Source organism: Dromiciops gliroides, chromosome 1, assembly GCF_019393635.1.
Source record: "Dromiciops gliroides isolate mDroGli1 chromosome 1, mDroGli1.pri, whole genome shotgun sequence".
NCBI lineage: Eukaryota > Metazoa > Chordata > Mammalia > Microbiotheria > Microbiotheriidae > Dromiciops > Dromiciops gliroides.
Genome location: NC_057861.1, coordinates 387,635,510 through 387,656,213, shown reverse-complemented (window position 1 = coordinate 387,656,213; position 20,704 = coordinate 387,635,510). Strand labels below are relative to the sequence as shown.

The window sequence follows — 20,704 nt, the reverse complement described above, 5'->3', positions numbered from 1 at the left end:
TGAAGGGCTTTACATGCCCAATGGAGGATTTTATATTTGAAATCACTGGACTTTGTGTAGAGTACAAGAGAGACTATGGTTGGATGCTTAAGTCTGGGAATCATCAGCATAGAGATGGTAATTGAAGCCATGGGAGCTTGATGAGATCACCAAATGGAAGCCGGAGGAGGAAAAGAGAACAGGGTCTAGCAGAAGAGGTTGAGAAAGCTTTTAGGTAGGAGGAAACCCAGTAGAGGGCAGTGTCAAGAAAAAATGTAGAGAGGAGAAAGTATGAGGGGGTGGGGAATTTTTATCAAGTGTCAGATGCTATAGGAACATCAAGAAGGATGAGTAAAGAGAAAGGGCTATTAGCCAATTAATGAGATCATTCCAAACTTTGAGAGTAGTCGAATGATGAGGCCTGAAGCCAGAGTTGCAGAAGATTTAGAAGGGAATGAGAGAGGAAGTAGAGGCACCAAATTTTTTTCAAGAAGTTTAGCATAGAAGGGACGTGAAGAGCAAAATAGGTTATGATAGCTAGTGGCTATGGTAAGATCAAGTGAGGGCTTTAGAATTTGGGGTAAACATGAGTACATTTGTAGGCAGCAGGGGAAAAGCATCTAGGTCAGGGTTTGATTTGTGTGGCCTATCTCCATGAAAAGATGGGAGGGGATGAGATCAAGAGTGACTGTCAAGGCATTATGCTTGGAAAGAGCCACCTTGTCATTCAGGATTAGAGCACAGTAGATAGTTGGGGGAATGAAGTGAGATGGGGCATCAGCTCTTTTGTTGAAGTATGAAAGAAGGTCTTCAGAGAGAGTGGGAGTCAGGGATGATGTGGGGAGCATTTAGGAGAGATGAAAAGTTGGAATAGTGAGTTGATTAGGGAGAAGTAGAATAATTAATTACCTGGCTTTAAGTGAGGCCCTGGTAAGACTAGCTTTAGATTAGAGAACACAAATTTGTAGTGGATCCAATCAGTATGGTTTCATGACTACTAGCACTGTTCAGTAGCACATATATAAGAATGAAGAAGGTTTGGGTTTGGTGAGGCATGATTTGTGACAGAAGAAGGGGGCAAGGGATTCAGGAGTAGAGAATTTATTCACCTAGGAGTTCAGATCAGGTGGGAGAAGGCGAGTGTAAGTCCAAGGGTGATGGCCTAGGAAAGAACTGAGGGGGGGGGGGGAATGATGGGTTGGATGGAGAGAAAGATGGAATGCTAATAATTCTAAGAACAAGGAAATAGAACTCTTGTGGGTGGATAGCAAGATCAAATGTATAATCATCTCTGTGCAGAGCTGAGTGGTGGAGTGAGGCAGTGTCATGAGAATTGAGTATTTGAAGTAGCATCAATACGTATATTTGAAGTTTCATCGAGGGCAGAAGTTGGGGGTGAAGGGCAGAGAAACGAGGAAGAATTTTCTGTCTATATTTATCTAATCTTATCTATCTATCATCCATCCATCCATCTATCCATCTATCCACACAGCTTGAGCTCCTTTGCTTTTTGAAATATCCTGTTCTTTTTCTTCCTCCAATTTTATTTTTCTTTTGAACCATTCTGGAATTTGCTATTCAATGATCTTTAAGCAGTCCACAGAATTCTTTTCTTGATTGAAGATTTATGGCTTATTTTCCATCATGATAGAATATTTATTTATACTGTTCTGGCTCTTTCAAGTTTTCCTCATCCTTCCTTTTGTTTTTTAGCTTCTCTGTTTTATCTGATTGTGAGCTAGATTTTTACTAAGGCTTTTTTCCTTAGCCTTTTGCTTTTTCCTCCTCTCATATACCTACTTAGAGATATTTTCTTTCTACTCCTTGTGCCCTCTGCCTTTCAGGCTACATAGATTCCTAAGCTGTATGTCCTTAGCCTACTTCCTGGAGTGTAGAGTACTCCTCGACACTGCTCAGAGTAGACTCTTGGGAAAGAGTACTGAGGCCTGGCCCTTCGGTCCCTCCTCCCTTAGAAGGCAGATGTTCTTTCTCTCTAGTCTGCAGTTATCCGGTAAGCTACCCACATCTTCATCCCCCTCACCTCTCTGTCTTTCTTTCATGTAGATGGGCAGAATGAGTATCTGTGCTGGGACATTCAGACTGAGCCAGAGGCCTGCTCTGTTATCCATTACATCTTGCTGCCTCTCAAGTAAAATATTGTTCCTTAAAACATTACTATATGGAATATATTCTTGATATAATTAATATATAACATCGTTGTTACCTTCACAAGTTTCATAAGTTTTTTATTTGTATTTTTAGTTTCCCATTGTTTTTACCTAGTAAGTTAGCAAATAGAGTAAGAGTTTGCTCAATTTTTCTTTCAGTAGTAAAAATCGTTCTTTTTCTTGCTGTAAATGCAAACTTTGCATTTCCTTAGAATGGGTGTCTTTCAGTTAGTCAGACCACATCCTGTAATACCTTTTCACACTTCTTTTCCTAAACTTAAGAAAGAATATGAAGTGGTCTAGAAGATTTTTTTTCCACTTTGACTCAAATTACTATCTATAAAATGTATCAATATACTAGTTATTTTAGAGGCAGCATAAGTCATCGTGAAATAAATGGGAAATACTTGTTACCTTCTTAAGGGTACTCCGAAAATAAGTTCTCCAATAATTTAAAAACAAAACAAAACACAACCACTCAGATTCCACCCCCAAAGGGAAAAAGGCAAATCACACACAGTAAGAAATAAGACATCTGTAAAGGGCAAATAAAATAGCATATTTGAAAATCTTTTCCTGAAAGAATCTTGTGGACAAATGGCCCGCTTATGATGTGTATGTACTATAGTACTATATAATACTATATGTTTTTACTATATGGCATTACCTAATCTCAGGCTAGAGATACTTTAGCCCATACCATGGGTGACTGATTCATCTCTAGCCCATGGCAGGTCCAGTCCTTGGATGGATTGGGAGCAGGGTTGTAACCTCACTCTCTTCTCTTGAAAGTTATCCCATTTAGCCCAAAATTTTATGTCCTCAGATAGCATTCCTCCTAAGTTATATGGTTATAGGTCTCCCAAGGTTGTTAAAGGAATGGGGTGACTGACTCTTTAATAATCTGACAAATAGTTAACTTCCTTTGGAGAAACACTTTTTAACATTTACTTTAAAAGATACTTAGTTCAATATGAAATATTTTAAACAAGGTCATTATATTGGAAATAAAATAATTTCTTCCAGTGTTTCAAAAAATCTAATTGAATCACTAATAGAAGAAAACATGACATTTTAATTTATCATGTGAAGTTACATAATTAAGTATAACTTTAGGCAGCATAAAATCACATTATCTTGCAGGAAGATGCTTATTCAAGTTGCCACAGATACTAAAGTACCCTTCAAAACTTTTTGACTTCCTTCAGTTTGATATCAAGAGAGTATATCTAAAACACAAAGCAAAGTTAAAGTCACAGACTAGTGATTCAGACGGCATAACTTCTTTTTGTGATCATTAATATATCCACAGTTTGTAGTATTATGCTCACTGGCAGAAAGCCAAATGTGTGGTACGTCAAATATTCATTTGACTTGTTCCATGCCTGAGGTCAGTGCAGGCCCAGCTTTATCTCTTGGGTTTGACAGTTTACTGTGAGGAGGGGAGACTGCTTACTTTGGCAACAACTCTTCTGTAGAGGATTAGACTTGGACCCCTGCACAGCCCTCCCTCACTTAAATCCAATTCAGTGCAAGTCATGACATCACCCTGATGTTATGGTCCTCATCAGAATGAAGGACAAAACAAGCCATCTCTCAGTCTCTCCACTGTGTAAATTCCTAATCTCTTCCTAGCTGCTACTGGGTATGCTCACAGCAACAGTTGTGCAAGTGCCATTGGAAAAATATCCCACTGTCCATCTGTTCTTTCTTCCTTTCTTTCTTCCTTTCTTTCTTCCTTCCTTCCTTTCTTTCTTTCTTTCTTTCTTTCTTTCTTTCTTTCTTTCTTTCTTTCTTTCTTTCTTGCTTGCTTGCTTGCTTGCTTGCTTGCTTGCTTGCTTGCTTTCTTTCTTTCTTTCTTTCTTTCTTTCTTTCTTTCTTTCTTTCTTCTTATCTATCTTTCTTTTTCTTTTTAGTATTTTATTATTTTCCAGTTACATATAAAGATAGTTTTCAACATTTGTTTTCATAGGATTTTTAGTTCCAAATTTTTCTCCCACTGTCCCTTCCCTCCCCCCTCCCCAAGACAAAAAAAAAATCTGATATAGGTTATATATGTACATTAAACAGTCATATTTTGAATGAAAAATCAGAACACAGGGAAAAACCTCAAAAAAGAAAACAAACCAGCTAAAAAGTAGAAAGAGGATGGTTCAATCTGCATTCAGAATCCAGAGTTCTTTTTTTCTGGATGTGGAGAACATTTTCTATCATGAGTACTTGAAATTATTTTGAATCATTGCACTGCTGAGAAGAGCCAAGTCTACCACAGTTGATCATTACACAATGTTGCTGTTACTGTGTACAGTGTTCTCCTGGTTCTGCTCATCTCACTCAGCATCAGTTCATGTAAGTCCTTCCAGGTTTCTCTGAAATCCTTCTGCTCCTTGTTTCTTACAGCACAATAGTATTCCATTATGTTCATATACCACAACTTGTTTAACCATTCCCCAATTGATGGGCATTCCCTTGATTTCCAATTCTTTGCCACCACAAAAAGAACTGCCATAAATATTTTTGTACATGTGGGTCTTTTTCCCTCTTCTATGATCTCTTTGGAATACAGAACTAGTAGTAGTATTACTGGGTCAAAGGGTATGAACAGTCCCATAGCCTTTTGGGCATAGTTCCAAATTCCTCTCCAGAATGGTTGGATCAGTTCACAGCCTCACTGTTTTTCAATTAGCTACCCACAGTTCCCTAGGTAACCCTGTGAATGCAGCAAACTACTCTTACAACACTGGCTTTGGTTTTGGCTCACTGACTGGTAAGATCCTACTCTCCCATTTTCATTTTGGGTGGGACAGAATGGCTAGTAAGATTTGCCTATGTATTAATTTGAAAATGGCAATAATTTAATCTTGTGTTTGATGCAGTAGATTTGATTTATATAATGTTTCTGCTTTCTTAATAAAAAATTTGGAAAAGTAGATCTCTTTACCTCATGCATATTATATGCCAGTCACTTTGCCAGGCAGATATAAAAGCAAAAACAAAAGACCTGTTTTCAAGCAAGTTACATTGTACTTTGAGTATATAATAGGTATACAAATAATTAAATAAAAATATTTGGGGGCAGTTGAAAAGCATTAACAACTAGGCAAATGAATAAAGAAAAAAAACTCAGCTAAATGAAGTGTCCATTGTTTAGACTGACATGGAGACTGCTTTGATTTATATTAGCTTTTTGGTTCACAAACAAGCTGTTTATTTAATCTTAGTGCCCTAAGCAAGTCTCTAAGACTATCAATTACTGATAGATTGTTTTGTTTTCTTTCTCTTTTGAGCTTCCAAACATGTCAATTTATTGGCAGGGTGCAATTGGATAATGAATCAGGATTAGGCCCTTTCAACTAGGTACTGGATCCTGAATATTGGGGGGCAGAGGGGAAGAGAAGATTTTTATTCATTAAAAGAAAAAAAATTAACAGGATATAAACCAGGATACAAGGTGGTCTGATTTCTAATTTCTAATTGGAGAAAAGATTAGAAGACTTTCCAGGTTGGGAGGCAAGAGGGAACAGGTGCAATTCCTTGAAATCAGAAAAAGAGTTGTCCTCCTCCCCCTGCCCCAACTGTCTGTATTCAATCTGGGGAACACGGATAAATTCTTCTTTTTTTTTTTTTCTGATAAACCGATAAATTATTGAAGGATGTTGGTGGAGGGTGTCTTCATGTTCCTAAAACCCAAGTTCAAAGATTGCCCTATATTCAATTCAAGTCCACATTTCCTTTTACTTTCGAAATCTGTGTCCCCTTTCCCTGTCTGCTAATTTCTTGCCAAATCTCAGTCCTAAATTATTTCCATTTGCCACTTCTGCTCATGTGCTACTGAATGGAAGTCATGTGCTGACTAGGTACATTATAAATTGATGTTATTCAGCTTGAGCTGTATTCTTATTGCCTGAAGTCAAGTCCTTTTATTCCTCCTTAATTTATCCCCTATCTCACTTCCCACAGAAGCTTTTCCAAACTTTTTTTCCCTCTACTTTAGCTTCCCATACCTTTCTTCCCCCCTCCCTCCTTCCCTCTCCTTGCTCTCTTGGGGACCTAACCTCTTAGAAAATTGAGGCCATTTGAAATGAACTCTTCTTTCCTTTTATCTCAACCTCCCCATGACATTCTTCTCCCTTCTATCCTTTCCTTTCCTCCATTGTCTGACAGTGACTTGGCTCTTTTCCTTGCCAAGACCAAGCTCTTTCTCTGCATGTGCCTCTGATCCCATGTGGTCCTTTCCATGTTCTCCAGCATATTGAAACTTCAGTCAGTCATTCCTCTTCTGAAATTTTCAAACTTTTCCTTTCATACTCCCTTCAAACTTCCCCAAGCCTCTTTAAAAACAACAACAAACCCCTTAACTAGATTTTTAAAAAAATTCTTTTTTAATTTTTTCCAGGGCAATGGGGGTTAAGTGACTTGCCCAGGGTCACACAGCCAGTAAGTGTCAAGTGTCTGAGGCCAGATTTGAACTCAGGAACTCCTGAATCCAGGGCCAGTGCTTTATCTACTGTGCCACCTAGCCGCCCCCCCCCTTAACTAGATTTTTAAAAATCCCTTCAATCTATCATCCTATAGCTATTAAAAATAGTATTAGTGACTCCATTTTGCCTTTATCCACCCTTTTGTGAAGTTAAATTTCAGCTGCTTTTAACTCACTTGATTTTGGAGAGGTCACAAGATTACTCCCCCTTCCAAACAAAGGTCACCAGAATTAATAAATGTCACAAAACTATTCTTACCTTAGTGTCTTCCCCATCCTCTCCACCAATAAGAAACCAAGTACTTCAATCCCCTATGATTGTTTTTATTGTTATTCACTTCCTCAAAACTGTATATTAACTGTGTAGAAACCAATGGTCAGGGTCCTTGGCTACTGAGAGCTTTGGACACAATTTGCTTCTACAATCGCGTGCCTTGCTAAATAAATTGTTTTCCTGGATGAAAATTGGTTTCTTATTCTACTGTAACATCCAGCCTACTAGAAAAAGCTGCCTGTGATCAGTGCCTCTTCTTCCTCTCTTCAGTCCTTCCTCTCTTCAGTCCTTCCTCCCACCTGTACTCAATCTTTATCCATATCACACACTGTATTTCTACCTAAGGCTCTGTCCTAGGTCCCTTACTCTTTTTTTTTTTTTTTTGCAGGGCAAGGCCCCTTACTCTTAACTACATTCCTTTTCTTGCTGACCATATCAGATCCAAAGGGTTTAATTGTCATTTCTGATGACTCCCACATCTACATATCCTGCCCCAGTCTCCCCATTGAGCTTTATTTAGTCCTGCATCACCACTTCCCTTTTGACATTTCAAACTGGATATCCTGGAAATATATCAAACTCAACTTGTCTAAAATAGAACTCAATATCTTTTACCCTAAATCCAGCAATCCACCCCCTTCTAAAATATGGAGAGAGGGAGAGGGAGAGGGGGAGAGGAGAGAGAGAGAGCGAGCGAGCGAGCGAGAGCGAGCACGAGCGCACTAAGAACCAGAGGAATCAGGAAAGGCTTCTGGGAAATGTGGCCACTGATCTTTACTGAAAGTTATGGATTCTCATAGAGGTAAGGCAAGGAGGGAAGTGCATTTCAGGTCCTAGACAAACTTGTGGAAGTGGAGATGGAATGCTTCTTAAGTATACTAGAAGAACTGCAATTTAAGAATAGGGCAAAGAGTCATCTGTTGTCATTTGACACATCTAGTTTTTGTAGGTAGAACAACATGTTTCTTCTTTCATTATTCAAAAAGTCTTAAAAATACTAAGGCATGTTGATAACAAAGACAGAAAAAGGCATAAAGCATGAAGTATAGAAATATCTAAGCCTTACTGAGTTTCAAGTGTTTTAAAAAATACTTTTTGTCAGTTCTTCTGCTGTTAAACTTTGTTTTATTCAGGCCACTAGTCACCCTTCTAGTCTTATTTCATACTGTTTCCCTTTATTCACTTTGTAGAATTGTTGTGTTATGTGAATTGGACTTCTATTATTCCCTGATCACATTTGGTACTCCCTTGCTTTTTAATTCATTTGCTTTGATCTTCATTACTAGGTAATACTTCCTTTCTCAGTTCCTCCCCTTGAAATACTTCTCTTAGCTCAGGTTTCATATCTTCCTTGAAACTTTTCCAGATTTTCTGCCAAATGAAAGTGATGTCTCCTCAAATTTTCTTAGCTATTTTTTGGGGGAACGGGGGGGGGGGGAAAGATTGCTCCTTTGACCCTAAAACATTCTATTTTGTTTCATACTTCTTTTTCTGGGTCTGATTCTTCTTGTTACATTGTAATTTTCTTAGAACTTAAGGACTGGTTTTTTTGTTGTTGTTGTTTTTATCTTTGTGTATCTAGTTGTTTCAAGGATTGAAATAACTGGAAGATATAGAGATTAAAAAGAGGCATACCCTCCAAGAAAGTTACAATTTGAGTATTTGAGTTATCAGTGCCTTGTACATAGTATACAGATAATAAATAATTGTTTAATGTAATTGGGTTATTTGTATCTGTGTGTTTCTGATTACCTTTGTTTAATCAGAATTGACTATAATCAAACTGTTTGGCATTCAAAGTCCTTTATAAGCTTGAATCTCTTCCCCCCACCCTTTTCCAGTCTTCTTACACTTTATTTCTTTTCACTTATTCTGTGATGATGGCCTCAAACATGACATTCCAGGCTCCTATTTCAGAGCTTTTTCCACTTGACCCCTTTTTGCCTGAGAAATTTTTTTTGCAACCTGGGGTATATAAGTATATAAAATAGGTATTCATAACTGTTTACTGTTACCAGATTTTTTGCCACTCCCACATTCAGTTATGGTTGTGACCCCCAGTTTAAGAAGCTTCGTCAGGGGAAGCTAGTTGGCTCAGTGGATAGACTATCAGCCCTGGATTCAGGAGGACCTGAGTTCAAATCCGGCCTCAGACACTTGACACTTACTAGCTGTGTGACCCTGGGCAAGTCACTTAACTCTCATTGCCCTGAAAAAAAAAAGAAGCTTTGTCCTATTTTACTTGCTGTCCCCTATGCCTGGAACACTTTCCTTCCTCTTTTCTACCTCTTGACTTTTTGGTCTTCAAGTCTTATTTTCTGTCAGAAGTCTCTCCTATTTTTCCTTAATCTTAGTCCCTTCCTTCTAAGATTTTCTCCAATTCATCTTGTATATATATTTTTGGTACGTGGTTATTATTTGAATGTTATCTTCCCACATTAAAATGTGAGCTCCTTGAGAGTAGGGATTTTTGGGGAGCGGGGGGTGGGGGGGTAGGACTAGCTTTCTTTTATATTCCCAACACTTAGCACAATGTCTAGTATATAGTGTATGTTTAATAAAAGCTTGTTCACTGGCTGACTTTATGTCTGCATTTTCATTTTATTGGTATTATATCAGTTTATACTTTAGAAAACAGGGCAATAAGTGATTGACAAGCTGTGCAAGGTTAGGACTAATAGATATGAGTTGCTAAGGATACAATCTAGTTAGTAATCTTTCTGCTAATAATAATAATACCACTTCATGTTTAACTAGTACTTTTATTTTTGTTTCAGTATTTTCATGGAGCTTATTTTATCCTTGGGATATTTATGTGAACCATAGATCAGGTAGAGAAGGTAGATGTTTTACAGTATGTTTTATAGATTAGTATCAGAGACTTTGATTTATTCATCATCACATTTTGTTATTGTTTGTCCTTCATTCTCAAGGAGTACCATGACATCAGGGTGATTTCATGACTTGCACCAAATAGGATTTAGGTCATCAACTCCTCTCACCTTCAGTGGCAAGACATATCAGGACAACTGGAGATGGCCTGGATGTTTTTAAGGCAAATGGACCCCATTTGCAAGTGACTTGCCCAGGGTCACAGCAGCTAGTAAGTGTCTGAGGTGACATTTGAACACAGGTCCTCCCAACTTCGGGCCAGTACTCTACTGCACCACCTGGCTGCCCTTATCTTCACATAGCAAAACAGTCTAAGAGTAGTCAGGATTTAAAACTTAGGTCTTCTGATTTCCCAGGCTTCTCCTTACACCATATAAATATTTTTCTGTTTTTTCAGGTAAACACTATGTTAAAACTCTAGCTCATCTCTAGTATTCTTAGCTTTTAATTCTCTAAGTAAAAAATCTTAAAGGAAATATTAGCCAGTTTGGGGGCATGTTTTATTATCATACAAAGGGATTCTTAACTTTTAGCTTGATTTCCACTTAAAAGCTTTTAACTTAAAAAAAAAAAGATTCTTCAGTGACTAGAGGCATAATTTTATAGACATCTACCCTTAATTGGCCTTTAACCAGGATGAGAAGGGTTATTTTGATTATGTTGTACTTCCTGCCAGAGGTTGATGACTCATTTCCACTTTAGGAAGTCATTCTTTGCTTGTATTATGTTTAAAGTCTAAGAAGTAGACTCTATATAAAACTAGCATAGTGATTCTATATTAGAAAACCAGTTAAGGGAAGACTTCAGATAACCTCTTCTAGGGACTGTGTGAGTATCATGCTGTTTCCTGGGAAAGAAGTCTTAGATTACTCATAATGGAAATGAATATCATATTTCATGGCTATAGATCTTATGCTTTGGTAACTTATTTGAGTTTGATCATTGTGGGCAAAGAAAATATTGAGAAATGTAAATTAAGGACTTGTGACTAATATAATACCTTTTTCCTCATTGAAAGTGGAATTAAATTTCCTCAAGAGGAAGAAATACTAGAAAAGAGTTCATTTTTAGGAGAAACATCTCATGGAATACTCATAGAATTTTGGTAAAGAGAAAAGTATTGGTATTCATTCCAGGGTTTGTGGAAGGAAGTTTTTGTCATTGAATTTTAAGAGTTTTTCTAATTGTGAATCTGGATTTTAATAAATAACTTAAATAGTGAGATGTAAATTGCTTTCCCTGTGAGCTGCATGAACACAAGGGGTAATTGTTAGAAGTTAACACATTGATTTAGGGAGCTGTATTTGTTAATTGTTGGCTCTATGATGTGCTGTCATTTAAGTTCTGCCAGTGAGTTGGGCATGAGAGCAGACTGGATGACAAGGTTAGAATTATGGGAAAGGGTGAGGGGTGGAGGAGGAGAGTAGAGGGAAAGATGGTAGTCTCTCTAGGAAGAAACACTGTGCTGAAAGAAACTTTGGGCACACCAGAGTCTGAAGGTGGATTCATAAAGAATCAAATCTCATGACTATTAGAAGTAGAAGTCTAGCAACCAGCCTAGATCAGTAAGTACTGTGCATGAAAGGCTGAATCCGTTATTACAATTTATCTGTGAGATTTGCTGTTGGCAAACTAAGCAGGCTAGATAGAGAATATGAATGCAGTGGGAGGACAGGGGTTAGAACAGTAAGTGTGAAAACTATGGGGAAGAAATTATCATGAGACATATAGAGAAGGTCTTAAGAAAAAAAAGGGCTTGAGTAAAGAGCACACAGTTCTTCTGGATCTTTGGGCAGCGAGAGTCTACCACAAGGTGGGGGAAATACAAGTTCTTCATAGATCTGAAGTCCAGGAGAAAGTTTCGTCTGAGGGTGTCATGTGGGGCAAGAGTTGCCCCCATGCCTGGGGTCCACGTCTTTGTAGTGGGCTTAGAAGAAGGGAAAATGATGAGTTCTCTCCTGAGTTTGAAAGGTCTATAAGACATCCAGTTCAGAATGTTCAGTAGGCAACTGGTAGTGCAAAACTTGAACTCAGGAGAAAGGATGGGGTTGGATATATATCGATATGGGAGTCATTATAAATAAGTGAATAGCAACAGTGGTGACCTGATAAGATCATTAATTGAGAGTGTATGGAGAGAAGAGGCCCCAGATAGACTCCTGGGATAAATATACAGGGAGAGGCATGATATGGACAATATTCCAGGAAAGGAAACTGAGTAGTCAAATAGGTGAGAAGAGACTCAGGAGAGAACAGTATCTAGAAAACTCAGAGAAGACAGTAGGACAGGGAGGTGGTAAATAATATATGGTGCAGAACAGTCAAGAAGGATGAGGACAGAGAAAAGGGCTTCAGATTGGGCAATTGAAATTATTGGCAGTTTTGGAGAGAGCAGTTTCTTTTGAGTGACCTTGCCAGATTACAAAGGGTAAAGAAGTGAGAGGAGAGGAATTGAGGCAATGAACATAGATTTTTTTTTTCTAGGACTTTGAAAAAGGGTAGTAGAAAGATAGGATAATAAATTGAAGTGATAGAAAGATCAAGTGAAGGTTTTTTTAAAGTATGGGGTTGACCTGGGCATATTTGTAGGTAGCAAGGAAGAAAATAATAGAAAAGGGATACATGTAGGGACAAATTACTGGAAAATGCAGAAGGGGATGGAATCAAGGCAGAGTTGACCAAGTAAGAAGAGTCACCCACATCTTCATGGGAGACTCAATAAAGTAATAACAAGGGGTTTTGGAGAGAAGAGCAATCTCAGGGGGAATTGCACCCTTTATTTTTGTCTTATATTCTCCTGTGTCAGAATGAATGAGATAAAGACAAAAAAATTTTCTTTTCAAAAAATTAAATATACAAATAAGGAAGGTTCTGGGAGAGTTGAAAACTGAGGGGGTGAAATAGTAAGCATATTGAGAGCACTAGAGCTTGGGACTTGATTTCTGCTTGGTATTATAGAATTCATTAAATATGTGTATCAGGATCTTGGTATATGAGTATGAGAAAAAATGTATGTAAAACTAGTGGTTATTTACATATTACATACATGTGATAATTGAATTTTAGCATACAAATACTACTTTATATACTTTGGGGGTATTTTATATTACTCAAAACAAACAAGGCATCAGTTGCATTTTTGTTATAGAAGCTTTTACTTTTTTTGCTTTAATAGGATTTGAAATGCTTGAAGTTTTCGACAAAGGTTCTATTTTATAATGTTGTTGCAACTGGGTATTTTCACCCAGTCCTTTAGTAACTGATGGTTTATATTTGGGAAGTGTATTCATTTACAACTTGAATTATTTTGAGAATGTAGGTGAATTGCTACCTCATTTCTCCAATCCCGCTGTTCCGAGGTTTAATTTATTATCTATCAATTAACAGGTATTTATTAGGAAGCCACTATGTACCAGGGCATACAAGTATGAAAAAATGAAACATTTCTTACTCACAATGAACTTCACATCCTAACTGGGAAACATACATTAAAAAATTTTATACACACATACACATGTTAAATATAGTTAATACCTATATACACATACATGGAATAGTTAAACAAAGGTGGTGGTGGTGGCATTAGCAGTTGAAGAGATCAGGAAAGGCTTCATGCAGAAAATACTGCCTGAGCTGCATGAGACTCTGGGATGGAGTTAAGGAGGGGGTGGGGGAACATGCCTGCTAGGCAAAGGTGTGGAGATGGGAGATGGCAGTTGTAGAAATTACACTTGGGTAAAGGATTTAAGTTATTATAAAGAGCTAAAAGGAACTTCAGAGATTCTCTCCATGTTTCCTGACCTAATCTATACCCTGGAATGATGAAATATCTAAATTCTTTACTCTCTGTAGCCTCAGCCTGTGAAGCAGGGATAGGGAGTTGGGAATGGGAAAAGCAGGATCCAGGTAGGAAAAAAAAATTTTGTAGGTTCTACAGAACACAGATCTGTTGGTAGTAAAAATTTGTCAAGATTAGGATACACTTGAAGAAACTATGGTCCAGATAACTGAGTTAAGTTGTCCAAGGTAGTATAACTATTTAGCAGCAGATCCAGGGTTAGATTTCTGAGACCTTATGTTGATGCGAGTGCTCAGATATCATGGACATTTGGATTTATTTTTTATCACGTATGTTGCTGTTAAGCTAGGTTGACTTTAGGATCCCATATTATTTTATCATTCCCTTTTCAGTGATAGAGGGTTGCTAATATGTTTATGTAATCAGAAACATTTATACTTGTTTCCTTTTTTAATGCAGTGACCAGGAATAGCCACCAGTGGATAGGTATGGACATCTCCAATATTATGATGAATCAATCGGAAGTCTGAGGTCTAAGATCCCAAATTGACTCTGAATCCTTGATTGTGAACAAGAGGAAGTGGAGTAATCGGGTAAGACTTGCCTAAGTAGTCATTTGAAAATGGTAATAATTTATTTAATCTTGGGTTTGATGTAATAGAGTTGATTTATACAAGGTTTCTATTTTCTTTAGAAAAATTTTGGAAAAGTAGTTATCTTTTCCTCAACTGACTTAAATAGGTTGGCTTTTTTGGAGGGATAATTTGATACCCTAGTGCAAAGTTTTCAAGTGGACTTTGGGTTGAAAGAAATCTTTACTCCCTAGTCTTATCCTCCAGTGTACCTGATTATTTTGCAGCCTTAGGAACATGATTCTATATTGATGAGGAGTGATCTGCTTCATGTATCATGTCTACTGTGTTATAAGGTTTTGATTTTTATTCTAATCTGTTTCAGGGTGAATCTAAGAAGTCTTATTAACCCGAGACCTAAAGATCTAGTCATGGTTGAGTGTATCCAAGGTTCTCTAATATAGGGTTGATATGGAATTTGAGCTTGAGAACCTGAAAATTTTCAGGCGTACTATTTACATTATTAATATACATTGATACCATATTGCTACACACTACCAACTTTTTTTAGGGTCACAAAGGAATTGGGACCAGATGTGGACAAAATGTCATAGGGTCAGGAAGGTATTATAATCATAATCCAGAAACATATGACTGGTGTGCAGAAAGTTGGAGGCTGATAAACTGGGTTAAGGGCCGGGTATCCCAGAAACAAAGTGGAAGGTAGAGTAGTCAGCAGAAATAAGAAATTAGGGCAAGAATATTAGGCAAAGAGGTGTCAGAACTAATGTTTCCTCTGAATCATAAACGGAGAACAACATGAACAAACTTTTCATGGGATGATGGATTTCAATGTTAATAAACATAAAATAGAACATAAAATACTTAATCCTTACTAGGTTGCATAGTAAGATTCTCTGGTAAAAGAATTGTAATGACTTGTATACAGTTAAACTAAAAGCTCTTCTTGCATCATTAAGGAGAACAGAGACATAAGTGGAAGAGAAAGCTGCTCTGGGGGCCTCTCCAATTTCTCCCTTTACCTCTTTTTTTTTTTGGTAAATAGAACAGGGAAGAAGCTGGGGAGTAGAGAGTCTGTCTTTATTAATGTGGCATACCATCTCCCTTTTGTGATAGGTTTTGCCTTTTCATTGAGGAATGAAGAAACATTTAAAACTTGGGCTTGGGTTTTCCAGAAGTGGAAATGCAGATTATCCTAACTATGCTTTCTCTCAAGGAAGGGACTGGGAGTGATGAATGATCTCTCTCTATTCCCATTTCAGGTTCTCTGCTCTAGCCCTGGAGTTGTTTATTCAGGGATTTTTAAGAGGAATTCAGAGCAGCTTTTTGCTCTGCTCATTTTTCATCCTATTCTTAGGATATACATTTTACATAGACAGAATGGATTAAGTAGTGAGACTTAACAGAAGGCCACTTCAGCCTAAAAACTCTGAAATTCCATCAATTAGAGATTTATTCGTATTAATCAGTATACTACACAACAGATGCTAGATCTGATACAGATGGGTCACATTTCAGTTTAAATTAAGGTTACTCTGATTTTTCTCTTAACACCTAGCTGAGTTGCATGCAGAAGACCAGAATTGTTACAGAAATAAATACTGAGAGAGGAGGAGAGGAAAGGAAAGTAATTTTGATGATTGGCACTGAGTGAAATACTGGTGAAAGGGATTTTGGATGGCCAGAGGGAAAGCAGCCTTAGAGTCTAGAGTTCCTTATTGATGGAAGGACAAGAGAGGCAGGATGTTAGAAGGGTTTATTTAACCCTTCTTTTTTTCTTGTAATAAGTGTGTGTTCCTCTTGATTTTGCTATATGGGTCTAAGTGTACAGAAATTTGGATAGCTAATCTCAACAAATAGAAAGTATATGAAATCTATCTTTTGTATGGCATGAGCAGACACTGGTCAGAGCTTAGGAAAAGAGTCAAGATCTGGGCAAGGAGTTTGGGTAATAAATATAGGACCTCAGCAAGAAAATGGAGATGTTATTCCATTACCTTGGTTCAGGAGCTTTTGTGTATTTCTTGTAAAGTCAGTAACCAATCCTCATCCTTCTCTAACCTGAAGGTTATCAGTAGAGGTGAATAGGACCACTTTACCAGATTTGGGAGGCAAAAGCTGGCAAAATTAGCTAAACTTTTGTAAGTGAATATTACCTTTATAATTATCATTTGTGAAAGAAAAAATATGCCTTTGATTTGTTGTAGGAGTGAAGTTTTTGTACTAGCCTTTTTATGAAGCGTTTGCTTTGTCAATTCAGATGATTTAAAAATTTTTTCCCATTTATATTGTTCTGAACTTAGAAATAAAAATTAAAATAAGCACTTCCATATACAATCAAGAAAAAAGAGAGGGTTATACTTGAAACCGACTCTCCATTATGTTTAGTTTCCTTTTATTTGTAAGTACTTCATAACAAATTTCAGCATAGTACTTTCAAAGCTTTTCTTTTTGTGATTCCTTCTGAGATCATCTCCAGTTTATCATGTATCTGTCTTGTTTGTGTGTAGTTATTTGTGTTCTACCTCCCCCATTGACTGTAAGGCCCTTGAAAACATAGGGACCTTTTTTTAAAGCCTTTCTTTGGATCCCTGCACATTAGCATATTGCCTGGCACACAGTAAACACTTTAATGGTAAATGCTTCTTGATTGATTCTGGAATTTCATTTGCTCTTTGAAATGATCACAATTTTTATATCTTTAAAGTTATTTTTCTTTCTTTTGACCTGCCTTCCACACTGATGTAGCTCTGTGACCTAGGACAAACCACTTGGCCTTCCTGAGCCTCAGTACCTTCATTTATGCATTGAGGATAATACCTATGCCACTTACATTGTACAATTGTCATAATGTTTACAAAGCTATTATATTGTGGAGCTGCTACTATTATTTTTGAAAATGTTAAGACAGAACAAACATTTTGGGGTGGTAAAAATAGTTCTCAATTCCATTTACCTTGTGTGATTTCAAAGGCCTAAAGAATTGAAAGACATAAAAACAGAGCAGAGGTTTCCAGAGCTAGTTTGAAGGCCTAGGTCTTGAAAGTGCCTGGGATTTCTTACTTTTACAGTAAGTTTGGCAGGTTTTTCAGAATATTAAAGCAAGAGAACAGAAGCAGTATTATAAAAAAAGTCTCAGTAAATTCTAGCATGTATGATCTTAGCCCTTTCTGTATTAAAGATGAAATTCCTTTGATTCACTTTTTAAAAGTGTGTATGTGTGGTAGTGTATAAATGTGTGTGTGTACATACATTCACATATATATGTATGCATCAATTTACATATACATATGTAGGAAGCAGCATTTGAGCCCAGGTCTTGCCATCCTATTCACCATGCTGTTTCTCCCTTCCTCTTTTCTTAGTGCATTGTCTGTTAATATATTCATTATTAATTTATATTTTGTTTTGTTAAAATTTCTATTTTGGTTTGTTAAAAACTTCCAATTGTATTTGGCTTTGAGGAAAAAGGTTTTGTGAATTGATTTTAGTCCTTTTAAGCTCAGTTCTTTTAGCTATAAAATGGGGAAAATAATACTTCTCCCACCTACCTGGCAGTGCTGTTGTGAATAACTTAATAAACTTCAGAGTGGTATATAAATGTGATTTATTGTTACTAGATACTTTTAAAAAACCTTTTAAGCTTTTTGAAGTACTTTCTTCTCAAGCACAAGATACACATAGATTAACTTATTTTTTTTTTTTCTTCGTTTATGGCATGTCAGTGGATGATTGACAGCAAAAAATGCCAAGACCATTTCAATCCTTCAAGGATATTCCCCTTTGGATGCTCAGATTGTAATCCATCTACACTTTATCATTTTGTGCAATTCTTATTCATGTTCTTTTAAAAACCTTCCCCACAGTATTTGCCCATCAAGCTTGGAAGCCTTTTCCTTTTTCTTTTCTTTTTTTTTTTTTTTTGGCGGGGCAGTTGGTGTTAAGTGACTTGCCCAGGGTCACACAGCTAGTAAGTGTCAAGTGTCTGAGGCCGGATTTGAACTCAGGTCCTTCTGAATCCAGGGCTGGTGCTTTATCCACTGTGCCACCTAGCTGCCCCACCTTTTCCTTTTAAAAGGGAAGAAATGAAAAAAAGGGGGGGGAAGAAATGAAAAAAAAAAGGGTAGAAATGGTAACCATGGGCTAGTGGTCAGATTAAACTTCATTTCTTTTTAGATAAAGTTCTTAGATGTGGAGAATTCTGTAAATCAGATTGCCTAGATTTTAGAATGTATTTAATATGTTCTAACCTTATGGAAAGTTAGAGAAATAGACTAGACTATAGATAATTATATGGATTCAGTACTGGTTGAAGGACTCTAGAGTAGACATTAATGAATAAATGTCACCTTGGAGGCCTCTGGTGGAGTTCCCTAGGGATATATGCTTAGCCCTTTACTGTATAAAATTTATATTAAAAACCTGAATAAAGGCATACTTGTCATTTATAGATGACACAAATCTAGAAAGGATAGCTGTCATATTAGGTGATTAACACAGCATCCAAAAGTATCTTGAGAGGTTAGAACAATAGAGTTAAATCTAATAAGATGAAATTTAATAGGAATAGATGTGAAATTTAAAATTGGGTTTTAAAAAACATAACAGAACTCATATCAGAAATCCAAATGAGCATTGTACCATTCACCTTTTAGGAGGCTTTCACTTTATGAAACTTGCATTTGCTCAAAATATTTTCAAGATCCGTGAACCCCCGCCATGAACTCCTCCCCCTCCCCCCCCCCCCCCCGCCTTTTTTTGGTTTTGTTTTTTTTAAAAGAGAACTTCCCTTCAGCTGACCTTGGATTTTTAGAAGTGGTTAAAAGTCATTTGGATGCAAATTTGATAAATGAGGTGGGTAATGAAAATAGGTAACATTTTTTGGGAGGTAAAAAACAAGAAAATAAAAGTAATATAAAGGTGGTTTTATCAGAGGAAGCACCTATTTATGTTGGAAAGTTCTGCTGAATAACTTGATTAAGAGTATGAAGGAATTTCTTGATAACCTGAAACATAATTATTATAGGACAGTGTTAGTCAATAATTAATTTAAAGAAGTTCTTCAGTCCATTTGAAGGGATTATCAGGTGGTGACCATTGGAGGAATGCTGAGGCACAGGGTCTTTCTAATGTTGCCTAAAAGAAACAGTCCTGCTCTTAGATAAAAAGTAAGCTGATCTCGGGGGCAGCTAGATGGCACAGTGGTTAAAGCACCGGCCCTGGATTCAGGAGTACCTGAGTTCAAATCCGGCCTCAGACACTTAACACTTACTAGCTGTGTGACCCTGGGCAAGTCACTTAACCCCCATTGCCCTGCAAAAAAAAAAAAAAAAGTAAGCTGATCTCATTCTAAGTGAGTTTACAGGAGGAATAAACCTCTTCCTCTTTGCCTTTTAACTCTAAATCTTGTGCTTCATCTATGCTATGCCTTTCAATCCCTTGACCCCGAAGTTCTTTCCCAGGCTATCACTCTTCTATTAGCTACACTTTTCCTCCTTTTTCCATCTTGGCCCTTTGCTGAGCCAGTTCAGCTCTGCATTGTCTTCTGCTCAAGTCTCTTACCAGGCCCTTGTGGTATAAGCGAACTTTCCCTGCGAGGCCTTAGCCCTGAATCACTCCTACTATCCATTGCCTTTGCTTCTGTATTCATGCTGCAGAATAAAGGTGGAGAAAAATCATAAAATCATGTTGATTGGGTCCACTTCATGTTTATGTTACCCAACCCCCCTACTGAGTCCTTACTGCATCAAAAGTCTTTTTTTTGGGGGGGGGGAGGCTGGGTTAATGAGGGTTAAGGGACTTGCCCAGGGTCGCACAGCTAGTGTCAAGTGTCTGAGGCTGGGTTTGAACTCAGGTCCTCCTGAATCCAGGGCCAGTGCTCTATCCAAAAACAGCCTTTTTATACCTCCCTAATTATCCCACTCACCACAGCCGCTTTGCCAAACCACCCCTCCTCAAACCTAAGTGGCTCCCATTCCTCCCACTCTCTCTGTTGAGAAGTGTGCCTTATATTTTACTGAAAAAAAAAATGGAGGCCATTTGTGAAAACTTCCTCTTTGTTCATCTCACATCCCTCAGGTCATGCCTTATGCTACTGTCTTCTCCTTCACTCTTGTCTCCCAATAAAAGGTGGCTCTTTTTCCTTGCCCAGATAAATAAATACCTGTACTTGCATATTGATTCCCTTCTATCCTTGTTTCTTCAGCAGATTGCCCTTCTGTCATCTCTGTTCTCACTTCTATTGAATATCTGTCTCCTAGCCACTTCCCTCCTGCTTACAAACATCTCCACGATTGCCTCATCCTCAAAAACCCCTCACTTGATTCTTCCATCCTCACTAATTATTGTCCCATTATCTATTCTGTTCTTTGAAAAGGTTATCTACAATAGATGCCCCTATTTCCTCTCCTAGTATTCTCTTCTTAATGTTCTACAATTTGGTTTCTGACCCTATCGTTCAATTAAAACTGCTTTCTCTAGTTATTAGTGATGACTAATTTCCAAATCAATGACCTTTCC

The 20,704-nt window shown here is 37.4% G+C and overlaps 1 protein-coding gene across 6 annotated transcripts in view; it reads left to right on the top strand.

Moving 5' to 3' along the window:
* The window catches only part of ERBIN (erbb2 interacting protein), a 192,161-nt gene that overhangs the window by 23,894 nt on the left and 147,563 nt on the right, over positions 1 to 20,704 (top strand). For all 6 annotated transcript variants that reach the window (XM_043987553.1, XM_043987538.1, XM_043987530.1 and 3 more), the window contains exon 2: positions 14,052 to 14,185. The gene's annotated coding sequence lies outside the window, so the exon portion shown is untranslated. The remainder of the gene's footprint in view (positions 1 to 14,051; positions 14,186 to 20,704) is intronic.